Here is a 27,244-nt window from a genome sequence, read left to right on the forward strand (position 1 = left end):
ACTACAGAGTCAGAAGTAAAGGTGGTATTCCGCATGTGGAAGTGTACTTGATTTTAACAAACAATTCTCAAAGTGAATCCTAAGAATCATAGTATAAATCTGACCCCTCGAGATGGCATTTTCCACATGACCTTGACCACTCTGTAGTCAACTATAACTGAGTGTGCTCATATGGTTTTAAACTACCCAACAATGACAACAGCACAAAGAAAAGAACTGATAGAAATTAACTGCTCCCATATGTAGTGCCTGCACGTACTTCAGTATTCTCAACTGATCCATGACTCTTGGAGTAATTACCTGATCTTCAAAACTGGTAAAAATCTAATCAAATTTGCAAATAAAAAGGCATGTTTTGTCCTTTGTGCTAGAAATAAAATAAGTTCTAATTCTCTCTTAAAAAAATAACATGGGCATTATGATGAGTTATCATGGGGGAAGGAGGGATATGTGACAGGAGAACGCTGGAACTCCTTGTCAAGTTAATATCTTTTTCCCAGACATTCTCACCATTACATATATATCCCATTTAAGTTCCTTTTCTTTTAGAAAAAAAAAAATGGTCTCATCCCTTTAAATTCCTTCATCCCTACCTGAGTACTTAGAATGCTTGATCCCAAACACAGTTGGGAGGGATTTTTTTTCTTAATGAATCATATAACCTTTTCAGTCAATATTTGATGCTAAAGCAGTTGTTTTCCACGTGGGTACTAAGGAGTTCCAGGTTTTCGCAGACATGCTTTAGGAGCCGCCATGGCAGATAAAGGAGGGACCCCTTAGTTGTGGCTCAGGACTCCTAACACTACTCTGATTTCTTATTTCCTACATCAGTTCTGTGGTGTTAAAAGTTTCAGTACTGCGCTAGGGGAATGCAATTCATCACTACCCAGTGACTTACACCACTGCTATGAATAATAGAGTTTTTTCAAAAGTTTATACGTATCTGTTTTAGGACCCCAGATGTGGAGGATGCCAATATCCCTAAGAACCAAAATGCTGCTGAAGAGGAAGGAGTTACTGGCTTCTACCACACACCTCAAAGGCTGGCCCACCCAGGATTTGGACCTCCAGACCTTCAAATTCAGGGTTACCAGGTTTAGCAAATAAAAATATAGACTGCTCAGTTAAATAACGAATAAATTCCTAGTGTAACTATACTTAGTGTAGTATACCCACTGCAATTTTGGGGACATATTTATACTAAAAGATTTTTTTATTATTTATCTAAATTCCAAATTTGTTTGGGGCATCCTGTACCTTATCTGGCAACCCTACTCAAGTCAGACTTGAGCATGTGGATCTGCCATGGGAGAGCATTATACAGCCCATGAGTGTCAAAATTCACCCTAAATATGTGAGTATTTAACTATCCAGGAAGTTCGACCAGGGGGCATAGAGCCAACAGATCAGCCTGGATGACACTTCGGAAGCTCAGCACAGGAATCTATCCCTGCAGAAGCCCTATTACCAACTTTGCTACTAGCCTGTCTAATGTAGCCATTCCCCCATCCCAGTTACTGACTGGAATTTTACTGATCTGCCCAGCATTGCCTTTTTCCAGGTCCCTCGGTTCCTAGGGGTTTCAGTCCCCAACTTGATCAGGTTCAGAGTCTCAAATGGACTCCCAAGTCCTTTCACTAGTTATTGATTAGATATAAACAGGACTCCTCAATTCCATGAACCAGAGTTTGTAATCTGTAAAGCGAGAGCCACTTAAGAAACCCAAGATTTATCACCACTCCAGACCCTGAGACTGATCCGATCTATATTCAGGTAATTATTTAAAAAACCCTAAAGGAAGTTCGACATGATCTGCCTTAAGGCTTGTCACTCTCTAACCTTGTACTTTCTCAAATATCACCTTCTCAGTGAAGACTTCCTCACCACACTATTTAAAATTCCGAACGTATCTCTCCCATGACATTCTATCTCCTTTTTAATTCTCTATAGAACTTATAAAATGCCAAATATTTCACAAATTCAACTTGTTTAATTTTCATCTCTCCTCACCAGAAGGTAAGCTCCACATGGGGCAGTCTAATTTGGCCTCTTTTATTCAGTAACTAAAGCAGTGCCTGGTAGAGGATAGACGCTCAAAAATATGTTTTTGAAATATCATAACCATCTCCTAGTAGCTGGATTACTATTTTACCATTCTGTGTTAGGTCTGTGCCTTCATTTCTTACCCAGTACCTCCGTATGTGCAACGCTAGGGTACAACCTTCCTTCCCTGTCTAAATACTTTCCAAAAATGCGCCTCCTACCCTAGTCCTCAAAACCACACTACCAGTTTGCTGGTACTTGCCATCAAAGCTCCTTTTTAAAAATATATATTTTTATTGATTTCAGAAAGAGATAGAAACATCAATTATGAGAGAAAATCATTGATTGGCTACCTCCTGCTTGCCCCTGACTGGGGATCAAGCTCACTACCTGACCAGGAATCAAACCGCGATCTCCTGGTTCATAGGGTGACACTCAACCACTGAGCCACTCAGTTTCAACAATCAATCTCAAAATGTCTAAAGGCATAAATTGCAGAGAAACTAGAGCTAGAGTTGCATGAAAACAAACTTTTGTCAAGTTTTGTTCACAGCAATATTCCCAGTATCTACAAAAGAGTAGTTACTCAAAAATTACTTGTGGAACAGAATATTGCTCTTGGTAGAAAAGCACATTTTGGTTATAAGTGGTTTCAGGTTTTCAAAGCTACAAACTTTGGAAACTTCTTTGAACATTCCCAAGAAAATATTTGAGTGTGACTTGTGTCGCTCAGCAGCATCTTGCTTCAGTACAATTATTCCTTTATGTGCATTATTTAGGTTTCCATGACTGTCAAGGTGACTTTTATAACTACAAAATAATTTTTTATTAATATAAAATGAGTAGGAAACCAAACTTACAGGGGTTCTGTGCTTTCTTATTACTTCCATCAACCTCTACACAAAATTAAGTTAGACAAATGAAAAATATATATATATGAGGACATGTCTTTCATATCAAAATAAAAACAATGAACAGCCAAGAGGCAATTTCTATTCCTCCTAGGTTTACTAAAACATTGACAATGGAAATTGATATTTAAAAATCACTTGCTTTAAATACATATTTGATTCCACTTAGATAACAGAAAAATAAATATGACAAGCAGAAATGTCTATAGTTAAAGAATATGTAATCAAAAGTGTAATACTAGAAACTCTTCCAGGATACCTAGAATTATAGCCTAGAATTCAGCATAGTTGAATTTACTATTGATTCCCAAAGCAGGGTTAACTACTGAAAATATGTAACAGTCGTTATAGAAGAGTTATCCTTCAGTCTTAATCTTTAACATTACATTGTAGCAAATCTCCATCCCACAATATTGAAAAAAGCATTTAAGAGGCATCCTAAAAATAAAGATGAATTTCATTATCTATTATGTTTTCTGGTCACCTTGCAGTTTGCTCAATAAAAAAAAATGATTTTATAAGAAATACAGGTTTAGGAGCCAAAATTGTGACATCTGCATTTGAATACCACTTCCCTCTGTAAGTAAAGTTTTATGTGAAAGCTTAAGTTCAAAATTAGGAAACAAAACCTCATTGCCTATTTTGTTTCATATTTGCAGATTTGTGCTACAGATGAAACAACCAGTAAACTATTAAAATATCATCTATTAAAATATTGAATGGTCTCTCCTGCTCAGTTACATCAACATCTAGTCATTAGATGACTGCCTTATTAGCAAATTGTCTAATGAACATTATTCTCTGTTGGACATTGAAAATTTTAAACTTTCCTGTTTTCTCTATCGTTTATATAGTCTTGAATTAAAAAATAACAGAGATTTTGATGGCTGTAGTTACAAACATGGTATTATAAAAATCATGGAATTTGCTTTATAGTTTTAGATCTTCCATCTCTGTTTTATACATAATTTCCATTGTCTTCTGGCAGAATTAGATTAATAATTTGACCACTAGGTATATTCTCACCTCCCAGATAACTCAAATGATAAAATCTAATAAATTTGGGGAGTCCACAGTTGCCTTTATATCAGTTATTCTAAAACCATGCCATCCAATATGGCATTCACTAGCCACAGTGGCCATATAAATTTCAATTAATTAAAATTAAGTAAATTATAAATTCAGTTCATGGTAGTGGTTCCAGGTGAAAAGGCATAAGCATGCTTCACCCTTTTTTTAATCTTTATTGTTGAAAGTATTACATACGTCCCCTTTTTAACCCATTGACCTATTCTAGCCCACCCTACCCCCACCCCAGGCCTTCACCACTGTATTGTCAGTGTCCATGAGTTATGCATATATTGATAAAAGTTCTTTGGTTCATCTTTTCCCACCTAGCCACCCTCCCCTACCTCCCCTCTGAAGTTCCACAGTCTGTTTTGTGCTTCTATGTCTCTGGATCTATTTTGTTCATGAGTTTATTCAACCAGTTACAGTAGTAGAAGTCCTCGCCAGAGCAATTAGGCAAGAAAAAGAAATAATAGGTGACTAAATTGGAAAGGAATAAGTAAAACTGTCTCTATTTGCAGATGACATAATATTATATAGGTTAAAACCTAAAGAATTCACCAAAAAACTGATAGAATTTTGCAAATTGCAGAATGGGGGAAAATATTTGCAAATCATATTTCTGATATGGGGTTAATATTCAAAATAGATACAATCACAAAAGGAACAAAGAATAGAATAGGATAGAATAGAATAGAATAGAATAGAATAGAATAGACATTTTTTCCAAAGAAGACACAAATGGCCAATAGTTACATTGGCTCAGCATAACTAACCATCAGAGAAATGCAAATTGAAACCACAATGAGATATCATTTCACACCTGTTAAAATGGTTATCATTAAAAATACAATGATCTATCAAGCCATGAAATACATAGAGGGACCATAAATTCATATTACTAAGTAAAAGAAGCCAATCTGAAAACACTACATACTGTATAACTCCAAAGGCAAAACTATGGAGACAGTAAAAAGATCAGTGGTTATGTAGGGGGTGATAAAGAGGTTAGATGAATAGGCAGAGCACAGATGTTTGTGGCAGTAAAAATACTCCATATTATGTGATACCATAATGCTGGATATAGGTCATTGTAATTTTTTCCAAACCCATAAAATGTACAATATTAAGAGTGAACTCTACTGTAATCTATGAACTTTGGGTAATAATGTGTGTCAGTGTAAGTTCATCAGCTGTAATAATGTACCTCTTTGGTGGGAACGCTGATGAAGAGGGAAGGAAGCTGTGCATGTCGTGAATTTTAATCTGCTCTAAAAACATCATCTTAATAATAAATTTTAAAGATATTTCATTCACATAAATCTCTTAGTCCAACTCTAAAATGACATATATGAGACAATTGAGAAGATTTAAATATGTATTGGCTAGAATTAGATGGGTGTAGGAATCACTAGCCATTTTACTGGTTGTCATAGGCATAGTGGTCATGTGTGAGAACACCGGTCCTTCTCTGTCAAGGGCTTACCTTGACAGGTATGAATGCCAGGTATTAGACGGAGAGGACAGAAGTCATAGGCATATAGGAGAGTCTTTATTGCAGCCCATGAAGCCATTGCTAACAAGGAGCCATCAGACAAAACAGTTCTTCAAAGTAGCTTACAAAACAGTCCAGCAAACATAGGAGCCACTGCACGCACAGTAGCCCAACCAAGCAGCCGCACACTAGCTGGTCAACAACACATCTTATACTAACTTAGACAAAAGAGGCTTCTTGCCGAAGAGTGACATCACTATTTGGGTTATGGAAAGGTACGCCTGCGCATTGCGTACAGTGTAATTGCTGTGTCCTTGCTTTTGCACCTGTGTATGGCAAATTGGCCTTGAGCATCTGACATACTCTGGACAGGGCCCCCACACTCCAATTGGCCTTGAACATCAGCATACTTTGATTAGGGTTCCCACATCATGGAAGGAAAAAGAAAAACTAACCATGTCAGGTGCATACTGAAGTTTTTATGGAAGAAAAGATGTGTCAGGGATTTGCTTTAAAATACGCAAAAAAGTGAATGAATAGGTGAAGTAAGCGTGGCAAAATGTTCATAATTGGTGCATAAGAACTTGTCATATTCTCTTTACTTTTGTGTTTGTTTGAAATTCCTGTAATAAAAATGTTCTTTAAAATATATAACCTGTTTAGAAAGATTAGTATATTCAAATAGAAATATTTTGCACAAAATTTTGGAGGATTAATATAACTGTGAAGCCCATTCTAGATTAAGAAACCTTGATACAATGAAAGATAGAAACATAATTTCAAGAGAGAATGCTGTTAGCAAGAGAAGAAGAAATTGCCTAGAGGTTAGAGAAGGGTCAGCTCCTCACAGCCACCAAAAGCAGGACCTAGGTATACACGTAAATAGAGAAATGGAAAGCAAAGAGAATTATCCTGTGACCTGTGCAGATTTACTATGAGATGTGTAAATGACTTAAAGGAATGAATGACACAGAATACAAAGAAGTCTGAAGAGCTTAAAATTAAAAAGAAAAAGGTAACAAAATGGAAAGGCTAAAGAGGAAATTACAATTAGCAAACCATATTTCTCCAACAGTCATAGCATCAAGAACCTCCCAGCTCAAGTATAACTTGGCTACAAAACTAGAGTTACTTACAAATGTTATTCTGAATAGTCCTAAGGTGTGTGTGTGTGTGTGTGTGCATGCACACTCAGTGTATCTATTTAAAAATTCTAAAACACTTGCTTATAAAGAAATTCTATTATAAATCATATTGTAAAGGGTAATGCTATTGTAAAATCAATGATTATTACATATTTTAACATATTGTCTCATTAACTTTCATAATATGATTTATTTAATGTCACTTTGTAGCTGGGCAGAAACTTTAAAGATGAGCATTGTAATGTTTACTTTTCTGAACCCCTAACTGGACTACAACACTCCTCTAAAACAGAAAGTAGATCAATTCTTATTCCCATTGTATCCCAAGCTTGCAGCATAGTATCTGCCTTCTAGGCACTCAATAAATATGAAATGAAAAACAAATGAAGCTCCATTTCCAGAAATGTTGGGCTAGGTAATATAAATGACCCTTCTACTAAGACAACTAGAAAACTTGAACACTTTTCAAAAATAACTGCTTAGAGGCATTGGACAGCAACAAGATTGTGAAAAATTACAGGCCACAGATCCCTGGGAGGGCATGCTTAGGGAAAAGCTAGGGAGTCAAGAACAAGGAAGTGATAGCTATGATAGTCAGGGTATTATTGGTTACCTTTAAGGAAGAAGACATTAGTGATTCAGAAACAGCATGGGGAAACTTTCAGGAAAAAGATAATGTTCTTTTCTTTTTTTAACCTGGTTGTTTGCTTAGTGATAAACCATGATGTTGTATATTATGTTTTTATTATGCTTATTTGCACACTTGTTATATTTCAAAACAAAAATATTTTTCTCTTAAAGTATAAGCAAATCATTTAAAGTTAGAAATACTTCAGAAAGTATACAGGAATTGGAGTAGGAGGCAGCATGGCATTTCAGTAAATGGCTTTCCCTTTCTATTTCAGAAAGTAAAATTAGTGGACACCTAATGGATAGTTCTGACCAACGTGAGCCATCATATGAGGAATTGTGAGAAGGGAATACGAGGACACTGAGATACCTGAAGGTGCTGGCTACATAGGTCCATTTTTCTTTTTGCCTCATGCCTAGGACGCTGAAGGAGGAAATATACTTATCTTAGACAAAAACAAAATAACAAGCATTTCAGACTGATCATTAGAGCTTCCCACACACTCAGAATAGCCCTAGCTATACAATGATAGGGCTCAGAACACCGAAAGTTTCTAAGTTAATACAACAGAAAGTTTCCTGCTCACATTCCAATCAAAGAAGTAAAATAAAGACAAGCACATAGGCAGAGAATTATATATTTCTAATAAGCAAATCATGCCTAAAATTCCATTAGCTGTTCTTAAGGAAGATCTTCCGGGAGAGTTTGTTTATCTCTGTCTTGCTTCATTAAGAAAGAGTCTTGGGAAAGCTTATTAGCAGGCTTTATAAAATAATCTTTTGACAAGCAGCTCTTCTACTGGACTGTGGAAAACCTGACAAAACTTTGAATTTTCATTTTGATCCCTTTTTAGATTTGTTCATACACAAGGTGCCATTTCAGAGCCAGTGGAGTCATCAGCAGCCTATTGCAACCCTTCTGTGAGCACTGTAGGGCATTTTTCACATACACTTACTTTTCTCCCACATCAGGATCTAGATCAGTATGAGACTGAAAGGCACACACTGCCCCCATCAGGCTAAATTACCCTGCAAAATTAGATTCTTTGGAAGAAGAAAAATGAACAGAGTGTAGCAAGTAGGCACAGAAAAGCAGACGTATTGCAACCCTCTGGATTTCACTTTAGTTATTTCCATTTAATGAAACCTGGCTCTAAAGAAGCTTATTTTAAATGAGTCGCTCTTAAATAGAACATTATTTAAATATTTAATTGTCAGCACTGACTGTTTAATTCTAACACCATGAAACTGGTTGGTCTTATAGCCTCTCTTCCAGCCAAGGAAAGCAACCTGGCGGGGCAGAGGAGGGGACAAAACCATCCATTCCTACAGCATCAATTATTTAATCCTTCATAAAATCAAGTTAATTCAGAATCATTAATAGGTTCCATTATAAGATCTATCCTATAACACGATGTTAAGGCCCCTCTGCAATTTTTAAACAAGAGCTACATGCTTTATTTCTTCACTTCCCTAAACTGTCCTTGAAAAAATATTGATTTTATTAATAAGTCATTGCAAGTGAAGTAAACATTGCGATGATTCTGATGGTACCATAAAATGACAAACATTATACTTAATGTTAAACTACTGAAAGCTTTCCACTGATATCAGATGCAATACAAGGAAGTATAGATATGACTTCTAAGCATCATTTTGAAAATACTTGCCAATGCAAAAAGACAAGAAAAATATGAGAAATGAAGAAATTAATCTGTCATTATTCATGGGCAATATTGCTGTGTATGTTGAAAAACTTATAATCCACAAACTATTATGCCATTAAAATATACCATTATATTAGAAGTAAAAAGCAAGGTTACTAAGGTTCCGTGGTCAAAGTTCATACCAAACTAAACTGTATTTTCATATGTCTGCCACAAACAATTAGAAAATGAAATATTTTAAATACCTTTTAATAACATCAAAAATCTCACATACCTGAAAATAAACCAAGTGCAAGATAGGCAGAATCTCTAAACAGAAATCTTCAACTGCTATTGAAAGAAATAGTCATCATGGTTATGGATTGGAAGACAATATTATAAAGGTGTCACTTTTTTTCCAAATTGATCCATAGATTCAATTCAAAACCAATTTTTGTGGAAATTGACAAGTTAACTCTAAATTATATGGAATGTAAAATCCCCCAAATACTCTTCACAATCTTCAAGAATAAGAAAATATCTTGTGTACTTACATTACCAGATATCAAAAGCTACAGTAAATAAGACAGTATGGTACTGGCAGAAGGACAAATAAATAAAGCAATGGAATAAGAAAGGCTTCATAAACAGACTCATACATATTCAGTTACTTAATTTATGACAAAAGTGCCAGGGCAATGTGTTCAGGAAGAATATGACTAATAAATAGCACTTAATCAGATATACATATGTAAAAAGGAATGAATGTTGACCCCTATTTTCATCATATACAAAATATAATGTCAGATGGATTGTGTATATAAATTTTACAGGTTTAAATATAAATTTTCTATAACAACCACAGTAAAATGACTTCACAAACCTTGGAATAGGCTCAGATTTTTCTTACTCAGGACATATATAAGATTGAAAAATTGGACTTTTAAAATTAGAAGTCATAAAAGGGCATCATTAAGAAAATGAAACTGCAAGCCACAGAGTAAGACAAGCTATTTTCAATATATATACTGGACAAATATACAATATAAAGAGAACTCCCACAAATCAATAAGAAAAAGACAGAACACCCAAATTTAAATGTAGGCATAAACCATTAACAGGGTACAGCAGTCACAGAAAGAAAAGCTATCTAATGGCCAGTAAGCATACAAAAAGATGCACAGTATTATTTGTCATCAGGTGAATGAAAATTCAGATCATAATTAGATTCCAATCTCTTTTCATCAAAATAACTAAAATGAAAAAATAGGCAATAATAAATGATGGTATAAGTTGGTGTGAAAACACTGGAAATTTTTGGCAATATCAACAATGATTCTACAGATTTGCTCCTCATATTACTCAACAGAAGTACGTATATATTTTCACTGGAAGACATATACAAGAATGCTTATTGAAGCACTATTTATAAAAGCCTCAAACTGAAAACAATTCCAAGTTCTAACAAGGGTAGAATGGATACCATACAGCAAAGAAAAGAAACCATTACTACCACATGCAACAACGTGGATATATCTCACAGATATAATGTTGGATGAAAGAAACAGACACACAAAAAGCACACGTATCACTTCATTTATATGAAGTTTAAAAAATCTTTGAATCTCTACTGTAATAGAAGTCAAGATAGTGGTTCACTTTGGAGAGGGTCAAGAAGCAGAACAACAACAAGGCTTCTGCTGCGCTGGTAATAGTCGATTTCCCGATCTGGATGTGGTTACACAGTCTGAAGTCCCTGTCTGAAAAGGTATTGAGCTTTTTCTTATCACTGGTACTTTTCTACATATATGTTATACTTTAAGTGTAAATAAAAGACAAACATGAAGATGTTCAGTGAGCTAAGACTAAGATATAGATAGATGATAGGTGGCAGATAGATGGACAATAGAAATACAGAAAGATACACAAATGGCCCATAGATTCTGCTTGGTTTCTGCAAACTAGAAAGTGAAACATTGTCAGTTACAGTATTTATAATGTCCATATGATAATTTACCAAATATTTGGGAGAAGTACAACTGTTGTTGGAATTAAAAGCAGATGAGGAAGGGAATTAGCAGCATCCCAAACAATTGTATTTTGCCTCATTTTGTTAGACTATTTTCTGTCAGTTGTCAGGAGAGGTAAATGGAATTACATCAAAGTGCAGATGAAAACCAATTTTGTGCAAGTTTGTTTTTTCCTCCTTCTTGCTTTCCTGCACTTGATGAGAAACCATACTCCTCAATCTGCATATATATATATATATATATCACTCAATATGCATCTCCCTTAATAATCAAGTGTCTTGCACATAGCCACAATCAAAAGTTTTATGACAATAAATAAATGAATGCATGCAGCACTTGGCACTCAAAGAGGGTGAAGAAGAAATGACAATAACAAACACTGTGTCAGCTTTACAATTTGGCAGCAGGCAAAATCTCGGACATAGTTTCCAACCTAAAACAGGTATTATTGATAAATACAAATATAAATGAGCCACAGTGACACTGAACTAGTAGCATAGGGATTAACTGCCATGTATTAACCCTGTGCAGAAGCAAGTAAGACAACTTTACAACACTTTTCTATATGTCCTTTTTTATACTGACTTCACAAGTCAGTATAAAATGCAAGATGCTATTGTATGCTATGCCAAAGATAGAAGCAATTAAGGGACAAATTGTTAGTCTAAGACTATTACTTGATTGACCTTCAGATTTTGTTCTGCAAACCGTTTTTTCCTTTTTTCTGCTAGAGCTTTCATTTCAATTCTTTACTCAGTTCCACGTTTTAGCCAAGTCATGGGCTCAGTTGGCAGATGACAGAGCTTTCTTGTAACTGAAATTGCATTTGTCACTTTGGTATCAATGTGCCCTGTCTCTTAGGGTTGGTGTAGTCTTGTCTCTAAGTGAAACTATCTGTCTTGTATTTCCTTTCTGAGTGAGATTTATGAGGGAGAGCGTCTGAATTGCTCATCTGTCTCTAATTCAGTCACCGTCCTGACAGTAAAAAGTTTCAGAATTTTCTCTTTATTGCAAAAGAAATATTCTCTCCTTTTTGCTCATCACCTTAGCCTTCTCTGCCTGTTGCCTGTAAAAGAGGCAGCACAAGATGAGATGGGGGGCTGTGGAGCACCCAGGCCTTCTTAGGGAAAGCACCTTTCCAGCTGCAGTCAGGTATAGCAAGAACACTTTGATCAAGAACACTTCCTCTCTCTTCTGAGTCTGCAAATTTTATTTAGGCATCTGACTAAAGTCTGAATTATCTTAAGAATAGTATGTCCAGTCCAATATCTTGCAAATAGTAATTAGTAATCAAATATTTGGCTAATTAATTGTATAGAGTGGAATGGTTCAAATACATGGGTTTCATGGGGCAGACCCAATACAGTTGTGTCTAAATGTATAGTTAACAAATAGGAGAAATGTCATATATTCTTATTTCCTTTTTCCTCATTTCCAGTTCCAGGAATGGCCCCTTGAAGAGAGAAGGAACTACCTTAGAAGTAAGAAATAAAAACAAATACTCCTAAGTAAAAAAGAAAACAAATACTCCTTCCGACTGTCTTATTACACCATCTCCTAAGGCCTAAAACACTACTCCAAGTATCTCCATGAGGTCTGTTCTTTCCAATAGTGACTAAAATGGCTCAATAGAAGATAATTGGGTATGTGGATATTTTTTGTCCACTAAAAAATAACAATGGGAAAACAATTATGTCCTACATCAGGATCTAGATTCAGATCATAATCTTAGCAATGTTGGCTGTACTCAGTGAGGCCTGTACCAATCTGAATCCAGATAAAATGAACGATGTGCTTCCTAAGATTCTTTTTGATCAAGCTCTAAAATTCAGTTATTTACTGAACCTTGTGAGTTACCTAACCGTAAAGAACTGACACAAGGTGCCATGTCAAAGACTTTCTCCTGGACATTTCCACATAGAGGTCTTTTTTTTCCCTTCTTTATTGATTAAGGTATTACATATGTGTCCTTATCCCTCCATTGCCAACCCTCCTCCCCCCTCCCGCCCCCCTGCCGCTCATGCCCTCACCTTTTCCCTCAGCTTCTACATCCAATCTATATCAAATTAATGCAAGGCAGCATTAACAGTCTCGTTTGTCTGCAGATATAAGCCACTTTCTCTGACCCAGGTGTTGTCAATAATAAATCTGATGCTTTGATCTACATGTACTTGATTCCTGCATCTGGGTCCAAACTTGGGCTGGGGAAGGGGACTAAAGAAGCCATTTATTTATTCAACACCACCACCACGCCACGCCAGGCATCTCCACAAAGTCTACTTTCCTGCTCTGTGTCTCTTCAACCTCCATGGCAGGAGCTATATAATTCTACCTATGACCTAGAACTGGTCCCGATTCTGGAGCCCATTTGGCTGCAAAGAAGGAAAAATGTAAAGCACTATGACATAAGCCATCCTTAATGTTGTCTACCACCTGACCAAACATTGCAGTCCCAACGTTTTGTCTCTTCTTACACAGTCCTTGACATAAACCCTTGCCCTAAATCTAGTTGAGACTGAGTACAACACAGGGTTCATATATGAAACTCAGAAAGCCAAAACATTGGACAACTTATGTCTGAGTGATACATAGAGATGGCCCAGCTCTTTAGAGTATTTTATTTATTTTTATGAAAATTCAACATTGTTCATCTCCAGATGATAAGTAAAATACCTTCTTTGTTCAAATGTACCAAGGAGCCAAGGATTTGTTATTTGACAAGCTTTGTTTAAAATGGGAAATCCAAGTGATAGTACATATTCATCTATACTTGATGAATCAATACTGGGAGAAAGTTCTGAGATTTTATCTCTATGAATTGTAGGGAGTGAGAATTTCTATTTTCTATGAATTTGCTCAGTGAGCTCATATCATTCTGAAGGCAGCTGCTCCAAAAAGAAACTGTACAGTTCAAATCTGGGACACTGTAGTGGAAATCCCTCCCTGCATAACAAAGCAGGCAATCATAGAGATAAACAAAACCCCATGCATTATTCATAGTTCTAATTCTGGATCATATACAACTATCATAAAAGCCAAGGATGCTTTCGGTGTATATTAAAAGCAATTTAGACATCATAGGCCTATTTATAAAATGCCATATCAGCTCTCAGATGCAGTATAGAGAGTTCCAAAGTTTCATTTTATGTTAAGATGCTTTAAAATATTTGTTTTTTTAAACCTTGAAATGCACAGATCATAAAATCACCATAATAATCCTCACATGAAATAACAACTTGGACTACTACCCTCAAAGCTGGCCATCCCTCTTGTTCATTAATTCTTGGTTTCAAATAGAACTCCCCCAAAGAAATAATGCATCCGGAATCCTCTTACCAAATTACAGCCCTTCAAAAAACCAAAAGGACCAGATGTGCAATGTCCACTTGAAGAAAATATTTTTAATTCCCAAATACAGTTCCATTTCTTAAAAAAAAAAAAAAAAGGAGAGGAAATCAGAGATTCTGAGATGTGTTCATGCTGATAAAGCATCCTAGACACAGAGATTCACTATGTAAAAACAATGAATGGAGTGGACCGAAAATGAGAAAGTGGGACCACAAAAGCCTTTATCTTTTGCAAAAACTGAAACATAAAGACATTTCAAAGAAAACTGGTCCTTGGGTTTTTAAAAAATGTGAATGAGATACACTATCATTAAGCACTTGTAAAACTACATACCATTGCATCCCTGCTTAAAGTTCTCTGTCAATATTCTCCAAATGTGTCTGCAAATTCCTGGATTTTAGCTCCCCTGGAGAGCCACTTCTGAAAGAAAACACAAAGAGTGACCTAGAGGCCATGCTGTTATATCAGGAAAAGATATTATTTCCACATGTATAGGTTTGGAGGAGGAGGGTTGTTTGTGTTTTGAAGGGGAGTGGATGTTGGAGAGAAAAAACTACACTGGCTTGTTCTTATGCTATGTATTCCTTCCCGGAAGCTGAAAATTATTTATTTACACAATGGCTAGAAAGAAAGCCCCAACTGTGAGTCTTCCACTGCAGCTGAAGTAGGCAGCTTCACCATCGGCAAAGGCAGAACAGAGAAACCCAGTACTGTAGCTAGCTTTCCCTTTTGCTTTACTTCAATTCTGAGCCCAATTACTTTTTAAAAAGAAAACAAAACCAAAAAAATATATGTAAATAAGAGAGCTGGTATGTTTTCCAGATCCCCCAGTCCATACAGAAAGTTTCCAAACAAACAAGACCTAGTGAATTAAAGCAATAATCCTCCAACTGTCTCTCAGTTTTAAAGCTTTTCTTTTCTTTCCTGGGAATTGATTTCATAATAACCACACTCCACTTAGTAACCAGCTTATGATTAGTGGCATTGGCTGCATTATGTTGCCTACAGCTCATCCACCCTGATCCTTAAAGATACTTGAAAAAAACTAAAGATGCCCTTTGTCAATACCAGAAGCTGTTGCTGCAACAAGTCTGTAATCAGAAAGAAAAATAAGCGGGAGCCATTCGATGTTATCAGAACGTAATGATACATACACAACAAACCTTTTGCTTAAGCGCCAGAAACAAAGGCAAACACTAGGTCGGAAGGAAGGAAATGCACAGTCACACTGTACCCTGAACTGGACATACACTCTACGAAGTGTTCCTGCCAAAACTCACCTGACCTGTGGCTCACGCTCTAGGCTTTCTGTGGGGATTTTTCCATCCCTTCTTCTCCTCTCCCCAGTATTACTTGAGGAGAGACTCTGCCAGCATACCATTAGAATTGAATTTACCTTCCTAGAAAACTGATTGTTTTCAGCTAATTCAGTATCATCTGCACCTGATTTTAGCCCTCTTCCTAGACTTGATTTCTGTTTCTAAAACAAAGATGTTTCTGGAGCTTTGAGAAAAGTCTTAGAGGAATAAAATCTGCTTTTTGGTTTAAAGGGCAATAATGTACTGTGATTCCATTCAACTGCACGTAACAAAAAAAGGGGAAAAAAGAGAAAGGGACAAAACCCAAAATAATAGTGGCTTTAAAAATCTAGAAATTCATGTCTTTCTCTCAGTCTGAATTAGTGTGGCCGCTGAGTGAGACAGTAAAGAATCCACATTGTTTCTCTATCTCCATGTCATTATCGCCAAATGCGGCCCGTGCTCTAACAGCCCAATGTGAAATGTGTTTGAAATCAGCACAAGAAAGAAAATAAAAGATACGCTTTGACTCCCTTCACTTAAAGAGACTATCTTATGTGCAAAGGAGGTTGGGAAATTTTAACTGTAACATGCCAGCTAAAAACCAGGGCTTGTTTGCCTAAAAGGGAGGGAAGGATATTGAGAAGCAAACTATATTCTTCTCTCATTATTTTGTACTAGAAGCCCGATGCACGAAATTTGTGCAAGAGTAGGCCTTCCTTCCCCCGGCTGCTGGCACTGGCTTCTTTCTAGCACCCGGGACCCAGGCTTTTCTCCGGCCGCCAGCAGGCACCTGGGACCCGGCTTCCCTTGCGGCCCTGGCTTCATCTGGAAGGTCGTCTGGAAGGTCGTCTGGAAGGATGTCTGGTTTAATTAACATATTATGCTTTTATTATTATAGATTATTATAGATAACTGAGCATGATCTATGCAGTAATCTTCATGGATCATAATAGATGGCATGTACTCTTCTCTGTGCTGTCTTTCAAATGCATTGTTTTATTTAATCCTCCCAACACAACCATAAAGCTGGTAGTATTGTTAATCCTATTTTACAAATTTTTAAAAAATAGGCTTAGGGAAGTAAAGTAAGTTTCCCAATGTCACATACCTTATATAGCAACATAGGATTTAAGCCCGGGCCTGTGATTCCAAAGCCTGAGTCCTTAACATGCAATGCCACTATTTCATAAAGAGGCGCGGTCCATAAATCACCATCATGCTCAAGTCAGGTGAGATTGATGTCAGTAACCAATCTCCTACAGGACACCCAGTGTAAATAAATATCAACCTATCATATTAAGCACTAACTGTGATGCTTTTAAATTATGAGCAGATACAGTGAGGACTGAAAACACAGTCATAATGAAATAAAACTTACGACAAAGTTAACATTTATTTTTCCCCTTTTTTTATTAAATTTATTGGGCTGACATTGTTAATATGATCATATAGGTTTCAGTGTGGGTTTCTATGTTACAAGATCTATATATTGCACCATGTTCCCCCCACCCAAAGTCAAATCTTCTACTGTCACCATATATTAGAACCCCCTTCATTTACTCCCTTCCCCTCTGGCAACCACCACGCTGCTGTTTGAGAATCACTGGCAATGATTGTGCTGCACAATGTGTGAGTTTCGAGTAGACATTCAGTCTACAGAACAGAAATCTCACTCATTTATGGGATATAATGAACAACATAAACTGATGAACAAAAACAGATGCAGAGACAGAGAAACAACGATCAGACCGTCAAACCTCAGAGGTAAGGTAGGGGAGGGTGGGGGTAAGGGGGAGAGATCAACCAAAGGACTTATATGCAAGCATATAGACCTAACCAATGGACACAGACAACAGGGGGGTGAGGGCATGAGTGGGGGGGGATGGGGGAGTAATGTGGGGATAAGGACACATATGTAATAACTTAATAAAGAAATTAGAAAAATATTCTGGGGTGAGGATTAACAAAAGAAAACAAAACAGGCAAATGAATAAAATAATCGCAAACTGCAATAAATGCTAAGAAAGAGTTCAGAGAGAATAAAGGAATTCTACAATATTTTTTAAAAAAGAAAAAAAAGAAATTAGGATGTCGGCTTCTTTGGGGGACCATTATTCTGTCTACAATAGGCACTACTCCCAGCAATCCAGGATGGCTTTCATAACTAAGGTTCTCTTCCACATGCAAATAGAAAAAAAAAAATAAAGCTTTATCAGAGGTTTATGGCCAGCTAAGAAGCAATTGCCTCAGCAGTGCCCATAGCCATGGAGGTCAACACAGAGCTCAAACCTGTCAGTCACGGTATCTTTGCCACACAGTGAGGCTGAATGGTCTTGCTCCCATCCATAATGTGCTCCTACTCTGCTGTTCAGAGAGAGAAGCAAAAATATGTCAGCCATCTTGGCCTGAATCAGTCATTATAGAAAGACGATTAAACTATATTTCAATGAAGCAATCTCCAGGAGGGAAATTGTAGTGATACTAAAAAGTAAAGATAAAGTTATGTCTCTGATTTCAGCTTTATTACACTTTCCATTCTTGTTATTGCACTTTGTAAAAGAGGTTTTTAATCAACCTGAGTCTACTGGCTTCCTTGCAAACCAAACAAAACTATTTTCCCTTGTAAAATCAAATCTAATAAAATTTCTTCATGAATCTGCTCTATGGGGAAAAAGTACTCCGGAGCCTTAAGAGAATAAATGAGTGTAACAGCCTAAGTCGAAGCTTGCAGTAGAAAATTATGAATTATCTTTTGAGCACTAATCAATCAGGATATAGTCTAGTCGTGACCTAGGGAAATGTCCAGCAATGGGGCAGTAGATGATGAAAAAGCAAAGAGTATGAGTTAGGAATCTCAGAATGGAAACAGGAGATTAGAGTTACAAGTCTATATGACCCAATGCAAATGGCCAATACCAAGGGTCATATATCATTCATTTCATTCAATTAATTCAATTAATTAATTACCTACTATGTTCCAGCCTTGTTGCTAAACATAGTGGATATGATGGCATTCATCACTGGCTTTATGGAGCTCATGGTTTGCTGATGAAGAGAAGCACACATCAAATAATTGAAGTAATGTATAATATAAGTACGGGTAAGATCTATGAAGGAAAGGTTCAGGCTGCTGTGATAGCATAAGAAAGGAGAACCAAGCTTTGTCTGGGAGAGAGAGTATCTAGGCAAGAAAAATGAGCTTAGATCCAAAGGAAGAGTTGACATTAATGGGAAAAGTGGCTGGAAAAGCATCCTAGCAGAGGGATCAAGATGTACAAATACTTTGCATCTGAAGACATGACCCAGTATAGGACTGTTAACAGTGGGATGAGGCAGAATGGGAAAGCTTGAAATCTAGAAAGATAAACATAGATAGGACTGAGGCAAGATCTGCGGAAGTGGGCCCAACTGTAGGAAACAGCATGGTCTTCTGGGATGGCCAGAACACAGTAATCAGGGAGTAGGAATAAAGTTACTAAGTGGATAGAGCTCAAAACCATGGAGTAGAAAGCATCCAATACTCAGAGAGGCAGCAGCATCAGGTAAATATCAGATATTAGCAGAAGTCCCCACTCCCAGGCTTCTAGAAAAACTTAATGCTAACTCCTTGAGCACATACTTCTTAAACTATGTCACTTTTGGTTGAAGAGACAAAAACAGTGCTAGGAACGTGGGTGCTGATTCACTACAGCCATGGGGAGAATGGGCAGAAGAGCATTAGGGAACAGGTGAGTCTTTGAAAAATGAAGCATGGTGACTACTGTCTTATGAATTTTTATCAGATCATCATTGTTTTAGTCTGCTTGGACTGCCATAACAAAATACCATGGACTCAGTGGCTTAGACAACAGAAACTCATTTTCTCACAGTTCTAGAGGCTTGACATCTGAGATCAAGGTGTTGGCAGGTTTGACTTCTTCTGAGGCCTCTCTCCTTGGCTTGCATATGATACCTCCACACCGTGTCTTCACATGGTCTTTCCTCAGTGCTCAAGAATTCCAGCCCTAGCTGGTTTGGCTCAATGGGTAGAGCGTCAGCCTGCAGACTGAAGGGTCCCGAGTTCAATTCCAGTCAAGGGCACATGCCTGAGTTGCGGGCTCGATCCCCAGTAGGGGGCATGCAGGAGTCAGCCAATCAATGATTCTCTCTCATCATTGATGTTTCTCTCTCTCCCTCTCCCTTCTTCTCTAAAATCAATAAAAACATATTTTTAAAAAAGAATTTTTTGTGTCTCTCTGTGTATCCTAATCTCCTCTTTAAGGACACCATTTGGAATGGATCAGGGCGCACACTAATGGCCTCATTTTTACTTAATTACCTCTCTAAAGGCCCTATCTCCAAATAGTCACATTCTGAGGTAAAGGGTTTGGGGGTTCAACACACAAATTTGGGGAGCACAATTCAGCCCTTAGCAGTCATCATCAGAAGACAGTGTGACAAATGGGGTATAGAAAAGCTAAAGTGATTGTATCAAATATTTAATCTCTTTCAACTTAATTGACTGATTATGATAACATAGTTTTTACAAGACATGGAGTTCTTCACATGTGTGAAGCACATAGTACAGAGTAACCTCTCATTAGCATGTTGCTAGTAGTTTTTTTTTTTAATCCACCTACCTCATTACTCAGATAAGAACAATGTACCCAGAACAGAGCTTAGATATTCTGATTCCCACTGCATTCTTCCAACAAATGACATGCACACTCACTTGGTGAGAAAAAATTACTAACACACTGCAGTCTTGCTAACAGATGACAGCAAAAGATGAACCAGGAAGGGAAGTTTTCTTCTACAATACAATAAACCATTTATGGCTTCTGGGTTTCCCAGATTGCTTATAAGAGCCTCTGCCACTATAAGATGTCCTAAATATTCTTCTCTATTTTTAATACTTTAATAGTTGTGTTGTTTACATTATGATCTTGGAAAATGTGTGAGGAGTTTTAGACAGGGAAGTGACACGAAAAGGTAGGCATAGTAGAGCACCGTTCTGGCAAGGCAGGATTAAGGAAGATCCATTAGGAAGCTGTTGCAGTGTTCCAGGCACAAACGTGCAATGGTACTTAGTACCCTGGGGACAGTCAAAATGGAGAGAAAGAAATTTCAGAGTCAGTAACAATTAGAATCAATTGAACTTAGTGATTGTTAGGTAGGAGCAGGAGTAAGAGAAAAGTAAGATTTAAGGATGACACTTAGGTTTTGTCTTTGTTTTGTTTTGTTTGGCAATAAAGGACCATCATTCACACTGAAAGAATACAAGATAGGAGTGATTGGGGAGATGATATTATGGTTCAGGTTTAGACAAAGTTTGAAAAGAAGTAAAATGGAAAAGGATGTTAGCCAGTTAGATATGTAGTTCTGGAACTAATTTGAAGAGAGAGAGAGAGAGAATGAATTATCCTGGAGAAGAGTATAGAGTGAAAAGCAAAAAAGCTCCTAGAACAGAACCCCAAAGAGCACCAACATGTGTGGTAAAGGAAGCAAGAGGAGTGGTAAGGTCCCTTGAGGAGTGTGCATCAAAGAAAACAAGGAGCCACAAAAACAATGTGGAAGTCAGAAGTATGATAATGGCATATGATTCTCAACACAGGTCCTTCACATTCAACCTGCCGTTATTTGAGTCAAACCTTTAAAGTCAATACTGGCTCCATCACTGACAGTTTAGTAATCTCATTTACGTGCCCTAAGCTAGCAAAGAGTTAGGAGTTAGGAAAATCATCATTCTTACCAGGTGATAATGCCAAACACAGAATTCTACCCATTTTCTGCAGATATTTTAATATTGAAATACTGTCAATTCAGATGTCAAGCTAAACAAAACAAAGTTCAGAATACTGCTTTTCTGTACAGGCTGTCGGTAATCCTATATAATAAAGAGCTAATATGCTAATTAGACCAAACAGCAGAATGACCGTCCAGACAACCGTCTGGACGACCTTCTGGACGAAGCCAGGGCTAGGGCCAAGGTAGCTGCGGCTGCAAGGGCCAAGGCAGCTGGGGCTGCTAGGGCCAAGTCCCTTGCGTGAATTTTGTGCATCGGGCCTCTAGTAGATTATAATAACTGGGTAGAATTATACATTTTTTAATTTGTTTTCTAGCCTTTATTGTTTTGGGCACACATTTCAAATTAAACATTTTAGGTATTATTCATTAACTCCATTTAATACTAACCAAATACCAATTGGATTAAATATATCTAAGAATGTTGAAGAACTGATTTGTTCATATGAAAACTCAGCTATCGCAAAGAAGTTCCTGTCATCATTTTGAGGCAACTGGTGATATTTTTCCCAGTAGAAAAAGTGTAAATTCAGCATGATAGCCCCCTTATCCATTTCTAAAGTTCAAATATTTATTCATTGTTCACTGATCTATATTCTTAGGTAATATTTTATTTTAATCATGTCTCCACACAAAGTGATTATACATCTTGGGAATTGTAGAAGCATTCGAGAAATTGTAAAAGAAAATATCAAGACATTTCTGGTGGTTTTGTGTTGGCCCAGGAAGTTTGGAAGATCTTTAAAATCTTTCAACTTTCTGGATTTACCTTAATCTCATTGTTCTATGGGTCTTTTCATGTTTTCTTATCCCTTAGTTGACATTGTAAATCTGCTCTTTTTTCAACTGTCTTTGCCATTTTCTCTATTACTTTTTCTTTCAGACAAAAACAGTTTAAAATACTTCTGCTGTCTGAACCTCCCTGTCTGAAGTTTGACAAGAAACAATAACTATGCTGTCTTTTGCTAGAGGGTTCAATATAAAACAAATAAAGGCAGACATCACATTACTTTTATAAAATGCTAGCAATGGAAGTTTTCCTTGTACTTAATATTCAATAAAAGGAATGATGATTTTGACACATCTCTATATACAAGAAAAAATAAGCTGCCTAAATATACAAAATACATAATATTTTCCAATGATCTTATTATCACATCTTATATTTTTTTTAAATACTAATGAGTGTTCCTGGAAGAATTATCTCTATTTTATTACCTGTGTTTAATTTGTTTTTTTGACATACTAGGGAATTTATGAACCCACTGAGGAAAAGAGTTTGCAGAGAGTGTAAAACAGAAGGAAAGCCTACTCAAGTTTATCTCATTTTCACTCATCCTCTCAATATTGTAGTTCCCTGTGATCGGCCTTCCACTCCTCTTCATTTTACATGCTATGTGATCTCACCTGGTTCCACAGGTTAAATGAAACCTGTAAACATTAGCGCCCTTGGCAAGATCAAATTGAAAAACCCTCCCATTTCAAACTTCTAAAATACTGAGTAGAATGTACAAAAATAATTGTAAATGTATGAATCGAGGTAGAGAATAGAGAATGCCAGAAATGAAAAGGAAATGGAATAGCAGAGGGTAAGCAAGTAAGTTAATGATGCAGCTGCCTAGAAGTAAAAAAAAATTTTAATCTCCAGTATGAGCCCTAAAAAGAAAGCCCCAAATATACAAATGAAAACATGGCAGAATAATGATAAGATATTAACACATCCACAATCATATAGGAATTATTAATACATCTCTCTATGCAGCCAATAGATCAAGCAGATAAAATTAGTACGGATATAAAAATATGAGTACATGATGAACAGGCTCTGTATGTATATAATTCTACACCTAACAGTTATAAAATACATATTTTAAATGAATAATTATTTTTTTATAAAAATTGAGAGAATACTAGCCTGAAACCAAATTTCCATGGATACTGAGGGACTATTTGATACAAACCAAATTATCTTTTCACGTGCAGTAAAAATGGAATGCAATAAAAACCAGAGAAAATCCTCACATGATGAAAATGCACTCATACTATGAAATACACTTAAAAAATCATAATGGAATATAAAATATTTAGAACTGCAAGCAATATATAATAAAAACAGTGGCATACGTTGACATTTCTGGTAGTGTGGCAGATGAGAATTATTGAAACCGTACCACTACATAACACTTTTACATGTTCAGAAGAAAATATTGAAAATAAAAAAATTTTTCAAAGAAATTGATGAGCCTACAAGAAATTAAAGAAAAGATATATAAAGACAAGTACAGAGCCAGGGAATCAGTCCAGGAAAGTAAAGAAACACTGAAACCACCAGCTATCTTAAGAGCATCCTACATAATAAAAGCCTAATATGCTAAGTGTCTGGTCATCCAGTTGGCCATTCAACCAATCAAAGCATAAAATGCTAAGGCCACTCAACTGCTCGCTATGACATGCATTGACCATCAGGGGGCAGATGCTCCCACAGGTAGGTTAGCTTGCTGCTGGGGTCTGGCTGATCAGGACTGAGCAACACGGTCCGGACACACCCTGGAGCCCTCCCGCAGTCCCTCCCCAGCTGGCCAACCCCCCACATCCCTCCCCAGCCCCAATCATGCACCGGTGGGCTCCCTCAGCCTGGCCTGTGCCCTCTCGCAATCTGGGACCCCTTGAGGGATGTCGGAGAGCCGGTTTCGGCTCGACGGCAGAATGACCGGTCGCTATGACGAACACTGAGCACCAGGGGGCAGATGCTCAACCCAGGAGCTGCCCCTGGTGGTCAGTGCACTCCCACAGGAGAAGTGCCACTCAGCAAGAAGCTGGGCTCACGACTGGCGAGCACAGTGGTGGTGGCGGGAGCCTCTCCCGCCTCCGCAGTAGCGCCAAGGATATCCGACTGATGGCTTAGCGGTCTAAGCGGTCAGTTGGACATCCCCCGAGGGCTCCCAGACTGCAAGAGGGTGCAGGCCAAGCTGAGAGACCCCACCACCACCACCACCACCACCGCCGCCACCGCCTGAGTGTATGCATTTCGTGCACTGGGCCTCTAGTACATGTATAACTACCCACAGGCAATCTAAGCTTTCCATGTGTGAGGCCCCAGACCACCCACAGCCTAATAGACACCACAGCAAATACAGTTGGGATTCAGATGGACTATTCTCTCAGAGAGAAAAATAAGATGGAAAGTTAATCGGATAAAATATAGAGGAAAACCACAGGAAAATTCAGTATGTGGGCCTAATTCTCCATGGAGGCTTAAAGAAACAAAGAAATAATAAATAAATAAAGGCTTCCCTTAGAATTCATGGCAAATGGTAGGCTCACCTACAAATGCTTTAGGCCTAAACTTTGAAATCCAGTGAGTCTAAAATGTATAAGCTATATAATTGTATAAAAGTATTTAAGGTATGGATATCCCACAAAGTGTCAGTGTAACCGCACCATACAAAATGCTGATATGTAGTACTCATTTCATTCTGTTCTAAATATTTTCTAAGTTCCACTTGAGTTATTTGTAAGCATTTCTTAATCTTCAAACATAAGTAGTTTCTTACTATAATTTTATTTCAGATTCAACGGCACTGCCATCATTAATGTATCATAGCAATTCTTGAAAATTATAGTCTAAAACAAGTTCAACTTTCATAAAAGAGTTCTGTTTGTGTACCCTCCAATTATTTGTACAGTATGCTATTATATATCATATACCACGAGGGCTTATCATAGAATGCAATGTTGGTTCAGTATTAGAAAATTGTTCAAGTTAATACAAAATTAGTCTGAAGAAAAGAAGTAAAATAATTTCTTTAGGAAGTCATAAGAAACATTTAGTAATTTTAAACATATCTCTCAGAAAAATAAAATAAATTTCTGTAAGTTGATAAAGGTCATGTTATAAAAACCCATTGCATACATATTTTTTTAAAAATATATTTTATTGATTTTTTACAGAGAGGAAAGGAGAGAGATAGAGAGTTAGAAACATCGATCAGCTGCCTCCTGCACATCTCCCACTGGGGATGTGCCCGCAACCCAGGTACATGCCCTTGACCGGAATCGAACCCGGGACCTTTCAGTCCCCAGGCCGACGCTCTATCCACTGAGCCAAACCGGTTTCGGCTGCATACATATTTAATGGAAAAACATTTCATGAATTTCTTTTATTTTTAGGCATAATGCCTTATGTCACCTAAACTGTACCTTTTCCATCCTCCCCATCTCAGTTAATAACTACTATTTGTCCAGTTACTCAAGCTGAAACTGTAACCACTAAGAAACCTTATTTTCTTTAATCTGGACTTTTCTTTTGATTTTTTTTTTCCTTTGACTCAAACTGGCCTCACCTAACACACTGACTCACTCACCTCCCTCTCCTTTGCTTAATCAGTAAGCCCTCAGGACAATGAGTTTCTTCTGGTCAGCTTCCAGCAATCTTAGAAATAAAGTCCTGGGTCTATTCACTATTGAGACAGAGTTTTCAATCAAACTAAACATAATATCTTGGCCTCAATCGTGTTTAGCTCCAAACCCAGGAAATTGGAATAATCCCACAGAACAAATCTTTGTGGAGGCTGACATCAGGACCAGTTAAAATGATCAATTACCCTCTACCCTAGCACCAATCAATCAATACCGACCATGATCCTAACTCTATTAGTCACTACGATTAATGATTTTTTTTTCTTTATATAATCCATCCCCTGGAAGCCATTGGGGAGCAGGACTTTGAGCAGGAGGTACCTGTGACTCTGGGCATGGCTCCATGTCCTTTAATAAATCCTTATTTTCTTGGCTACAAACTCTTGTTTGTGTCTTATTGGGCTGTGATGTGCACAGGCGAATATATCCCTTCAATTCGGTAACAATTTTGGTGTCCAAAGTGGGGCCTCCCCTTTGCCTGTGGATTCAGGGACCCCCAACCCAGGGCTTGCCACCAGCCCCACCCAACAGCTGCCCAGACCTGTTGTCTTTAAAGAGGATACTGCCCCTAACCGGTTTGGCTCAATGGATAGAGCTCCGGCCTGCGGACGCAAGGGTCCCAGGTTCTGGTTGCGGCACATCCCCAGGGGGGAGTGTGCAGGAGGTGGCTGATCGATGTTTCTCTCTCATCGATGTTTCTACCTCTCTATCCCTCTCGCTTCCTCTCTGTAAAAAATCAATAAAAATATATATTTTTTAAAAATAGGAAACTGAACCTCAGCCCATGACTTGACCTATCACACTTTTGTTTGCAGCATAAAAAAAAAAGGAATTCACACACACACACAAACGGAACTGAAAAGGCCTAAATTTGGAATTTTTGAAATTGGTAAGGTTTTGCAGGTGACAACCCCAGGAAAACCATCTTCTTCTAAAGCTCGGGGAAACCCCATGGGAACAGGGAGGGAAATGATTCTTGAGAAACCTTAGTGTGTCTGGTCTCCTTCTCCCAGACTTGAGGAAACTTGGCGAGAACCAAGGGGAAGGAATCTTGTTTGTCCGTCTGCTTAAAGATATACTAGTATTTACCTCTTAAGTCTGTGTTTCATCTTATGGGGAAGGGGCCAGTTCCTCCGCATTTCAGCTGGCCTTGGAATGGGCAGCGAAAGCTTGTCCCAGCCTGACTCAGGCAGCTGTTCACCTCACCTCAGCTGCACTGATTGGCCCGAGGCAGTGGGAGGGTTGAACCACCAACCCCTCCTGCTGTCTTTGTCTGTTGTGGCTGTCTCCTTGCCAGCCAAACTTTAGCAAGGGATAGATAATAAGGTTTATTGAATTGTTGGATCTTACAACTGTTTGTTCCCAGGTTATTCTTCTAAGGAAATGGTCTAATCAGTTATTTAACATCGCTAGAATTAAAAATA

General features: G+C 37.6%; 1 long non-coding RNA gene across 2 annotated transcripts in view; it reads right to left on the reverse strand.

The window, feature by feature from the left end:
* LOC139014608 (uncharacterized) overlaps window positions 1-27,244 on the reverse strand; it is a 171,646-nt gene that overhangs the window by 144,318 nt on the left and 84 nt on the right. Inside the window, exon 2 of one of the 2 annotated variants that reach the window (XR_011472247.1) lies at window positions 14,650-14,736. The exons of the other annotated variant lie outside the window; for it this stretch is intronic. This is a non-coding gene — a long non-coding RNA (uncharacterized lncRNA). The remainder of the gene's footprint in view (window positions 1-14,649; window positions 14,737-27,244) is intronic. 2 annotated transcript variants of the gene reach the window in all.

The sequence above is a fragment of the Myotis yumanensis genome, unplaced genomic scaffold, assembly GCF_028538775.1.
Source record: "Myotis yumanensis isolate MYYU_CA2020_CCGP unplaced genomic scaffold, mMyoYum1.0.hap1 SCAF_7, whole genome shotgun sequence".
NCBI classification, from domain to species: Eukaryota; Metazoa; Chordata; class Mammalia; order Chiroptera; family Vespertilionidae; genus Myotis; species Myotis yumanensis.